Below are 5,047 nucleotides of genomic sequence, written 5' to 3'. Positions count from 1 at the left end.
GAAAGCATGATTCAAACGATTTTTGGGGGTTCTATCTCCCCCTTTGTTTTCTTTAATGGTAATTTAAGGGACAAGTGAGATTGCTCTACAGTAACATGGCCTTGGTGGTTACAATGAATACCTGTTCACTGATCAATAAAACTGTCGAAAAGAAATAGATAAGTAAGAACACATATTGGGAAAAAAAATGCCTAGACCTAAGTTGTGTAGATTTCCCCTACTTTTCCTAGTAGTTTTACAGTTTCTGGTCTTACATTAAGTGTTTAACCCATTTTGAGTTTGTTGTCTGAGATAAGATCCCAATTCCATTCGTCTGTATGTGGATATCCAGTTTTTCCCATACTATTTATTGAAGAGACTATACTTTTCTTTTGTGTATTCCTGGCATTTTTGCTGAAAGTCAATGCAACATATATCTGAGGGTTCATATTTGGACTTTCTATTCTGTCCCATATGCTGATGTGTCTTTTTTTATCAGTACCATGTTTTCATTACTATAGCTTCAAAGTATATTTTTGAATCAGGCAGAGCAATGTTTCCAATTTCTTTTTGGTAATAACCACTTTGGTAATATTGGAGTTTTTAAAATAATTCTATGTGGATTTCAGGATTTTTTATTATATTTCCATGAAAAATAACATTAGAAATGTGATAAGGAATTACAGTGACTCTGTAGCTCTCTTTGGATCTTTTAACAACATTAATTTTTCCAACCCATAAACATATATATATTTCCACTTATTTGTCTTTACCAGTTACTTTCATCAGTGTTTTGCAGTTTTCAGTAGCAGGACTTGTACTTCATTGGCTGAAAGTATTTATAGTTATTTAAAATTTTCTAGTTTTTTTATAAGACATTGTGTTCTTGATTTCTTCATCATACAGTTCATTATTAGTACATAGAAGCATTGATTTTTTGTGTTGATTTTGCATCCTATAACCTTATAAAATTTGCTAATTAGATTCAGTATTTTTAATGGAACAAATAGTGGCAATTTCCCTTCTTCCTTTCTTATTTGAATGGTTTTTATTCTTTCTCCCACATAATTATTATGTCTAAGAATGCAGTACTGTGTTGAAAAAATGTGGTGAAACTGAACCCCCCTTCTTGTTCTAGTACTTAAAGCCTTTCAACTTTTTACCATTGGGTATGAGGTTCATTGAAGGCTTTTCATATAAGGCCTTTTTTTTGAGAGAGAGAGAGAGAGAGAGAGAGAGAGAGAGAGAGAGAGAGAGAGAATTTTTTTAATATTTTCAGTTTTCGGTGGACACAACATCTTTATTTTTATGTGGTGATGAGGATTGAACCCAGTGCCCTGCGCATGCCAGGCGAGCACGTTACCACTTGAACCACATCCCCAGCCCAAGGCCTTTTTAAAAATTTTTTGTTAAGATTTATATGACAGTAGAGTATGTTTTTATATATTAGACATACATGGAGTGCAAGACATTACAATTTTTATCCCATTCTTGTTGTTGAACATGATGTGGAATTACAGTGGTCATGTATTCATATGTGAACATAGGAAAGTTATGTACAATTCATTCTACTGTCTTTCTTATTTCAATTTCCCTCCCTTCCCTTATTCCCCTTTGTCTAATCTAATAAAATTCAATACTTCCCCTCCCTACTCTTTCTTGTTATGAGTTGGTGTACATATATCAAAGAGAATATGTGACCTTTGGTTTTTGGGGACTGGCTTATTTTGTTTGGCATGATACTGGCAAATGTCATAATTTTATTCTTCTTTACAGTTGATAAATATTACATTGTGTATATATACCACATTTTCTTTATATATTCATATGTTAAAGGGCACCTAGATTGGTTCCATTTCCTGGCTATTGTGAATTGAGCTCCTATATACATTTATGTGGCTGTGTCACTGTAGTAGGCTGATTTTAAGTCCTCATGATATAAATCAAGAAGTGGAATAACTGGGTAAAATAGTAGATCCATTCCAAGTTTTCTAAGGAATCTTCTTACCAATTTGCAGAGTGGTTGCACAAGTTTGCAGTCCCAGCAGCAATGTATGAATTAAAAATTTCCCCATATTCTCATCTACATCTATTGTTAATTGTTTTGAGGTACCTTCCTACTATGCTTGAATTGTCAACTTTTTAATCATAAAAATGCTATTTTATCAGTTAATTTTTCCACATCTTTTGAAATTACCATATGATTTTATCATTCTTTTGTTAAAATGATGTGTTACATTTACTGATTTGTATATGTTGAATCACCTTTGTGTTCCAGTGTTAAATCCAACTTAATCAAGTTGAATGATACCCTTTTTAAAAAATATATATTTTTTTAGTTGTAGTTGGACACAGTACCTTTATTTTCTTTATTTTTATGTGGTGCTGAGGATTGAACCCATGGTGTTGCATGTGCTAGGTGAGCACTCTACCACTGAGCCACAACCCAGCCCTGAATGATACTCTTAACATGTTGTAGATTTCAATTTGCTAGCATTTTCTTGATGGTTTTTGCAACTCAGATCTTCAGGGATATTGACCTAAAGTTTTCATTTTTTATAATATCCTTGTCTGTTTCTTAAAATTTTGGAACTAGTACCTTTTCTTTGATTTTTTCTTTTGGAATAGTTTAGGGATTATTATTTGAATATTTGATAGAACTTATCAGCAAAACCATCAGTTCCTGAGATCTTTTTTGATTGAAGACATCTTGTTATTGATCTTATCTCCCTATTTTATATCAGTATGTTCAGACTTTCTGTTTCTTCATGATTCAGTCTTGATAGGTCGTAGAAATTTATACATTTTTTTCTAGGTTATTCTACTATTAGCATGAATTATCCATAGTAACTTTATTGTCCTTTGTATTTCTGTGGTATCTCCTCTTTCATATCTTATCTTGCTTCTTTGAATTTTTACATTTTTCTTAATATATCTAATGGGTTATTGATTTTTTACTATCTTTTAAAAAGAAATAAAATGTTAGTTTTTTTTATCTTTTTTATAATTGCATTTCTAGTCTCAGCTTCATTGCTACTGCACAAAGTTTGGAATGTTGCCTATTCATTTTTATGTCTCAACATATTTCTAGAAATTTTTGTCATTTTTAATTTGATTTGTTGGTTGTTTAAACAATAGCATGTTGCTTAATTTACATATATTTCAAACTTTGTAAATTTCTCTTGTCATTATTGATTTTATACCACTTTATTCAGAGAAGTTTACATGTTATGACTCTGGACTCCTTAAAATAGTGAGAAATGAGTTTTATGGGCTAACACATGATATTTCCTAGAGAATGTTCTCTGTGTACTTGTGAAGAATGTATACCATAATGCTTTAAGATAGAATGTTTTATAACCATCTCTTAGGTCCACTTGATCTCAAGTGGAGTTTAAAAACAATGTTTTCTTATTAATATTCTGTTTGAACAATCGATTTATTGGTGAAAATGGAATATAGAAGTCACCTGCTTTTATTGTATTCCTGTCTATTTTTAATACTCTTAATATTTGTTTTATATAATTTACAGTTATTATATACTTGGTGAAATTGGCTTCATTATTATATAATTAATTTTTTTATTTAACTTCATAGTTTTTGACTGAAAGTCTATTGTAACTGTTGTTAGTCTTGCTAATCCTGTTCTCATTTGATTTCCAGTTTTGTGAATAGTCTTTTTCCATCCTTTATTTTCAGTTTGTTTGTCTTTAAAGAGAAAATGAATCTCTTTAGTCACACAGTTGGAACTTGTTTTATTATCTGTCAGTCATCTGTCTTTCAATTGCATATTTTAGTCCATTTACATTAGAAGTAATTACTGATTGGTAAGTAAGGACTTACATTGTCATTCAGTTAGTTTGTTGTTTGTTTTTCTTCTTTTTTTCCTGTTTGCTTGGAGTTTTTTTTGTTTTGTTTTGTTTTGTTGTTTGTTTGAGTTTTGCTTTTGGTACTGGATATTGAACTCAAGAGCACTTATCACTGAGCTTCATCCCCAGTCTTTCCTATTTTTTTTTTTTAATTTGAGATAGCATCTCATTAGGTTGCAGAGGGTTTCACTAGTTTTCTGGTTGTTTTGCATATCCTTTTTATTTTATCTATTTCTTGATGTTTCTTTTGGTTGTAGGCATTTTTCTTGAGCAAAAGACAGAACCATATTTTAGCAAATGTATTTTCCCACTTATTATATTAGATCATTTTAAGGAAAACTTTAAGATTTAGAAAATTGGAAGAGGCATTTTTAAATGCAAAAGTAAATGAATACACAAAGGTGAAAATGCAGGAAAGTATAAGAAATGGAGTTATTATAACATTATAGTTGGTTTGGAAAGGGATGGTGGTTTGGGGTTATATATACAATACAATGTACTGGTTAAAAGGGAAGTAATGAGAAGTATAATTAGAAACCTCTTAGTGTATTGGACTTTGTTTCTGCCTATATAAAATAACAGAAAGCATCAGTGGCTATTTAGGTCAACCTCCTAACTCTCTCTTCATATGATAATAGCCAAAGTTTGATATATATGATGATATTAAGATCTTGAGATAAGTAGTTAAAGTATCTATATCCAGAAAGCATTTGAAACAATTTGCATGATGTCAATCTTAATAAAAATAAACACACTCAGTTATTTTTCTGTGTAACAAATTCTTAAATGATTTTTTGAATACTCACTACACATTGAAGGTTATTTTACATTTATTGTATTATATATATACTTTTTTGCTCAAGTAAAAATTTAGGCATTTATTCAAAATACACTTATTTTAATCACAATGTTAAAGCGTTTACTTCTCATATTAGACTAGGACATAAGTTATCTATGTTTAAATCTACTGTCCTTTCTTTAAACAAATCAGACATATTTTCTAATTCCACCATGTATACTGCTTCTTCACTCTACCCTTCTCATCAGTGGCCTCTGTGACTCCTCTAAGGCCAGAAATTCTGAATATGTCAGTTTGAAAAGATATCGGCTCTTAAAGGCATTTGTTCAACCAGAATTCTAATTTATGTCTAGTTTATTTATTCCTCTTAGAAAAGGATGAACTTATTGCCTAGAAGTTA

The sequence above is a fragment of the Urocitellus parryii genome, chromosome 8 (genome assembly GCF_045843805.1).
Source record: "Urocitellus parryii isolate mUroPar1 chromosome 8, mUroPar1.hap1, whole genome shotgun sequence".
Taxonomy (NCBI): domain Eukaryota; kingdom Metazoa; phylum Chordata; class Mammalia; order Rodentia; family Sciuridae; genus Urocitellus; species Urocitellus parryii.
The sequence above is the reverse complement of the archived record's forward strand: the minus strand, read 5'-3'. Positions refer to the sequence as shown.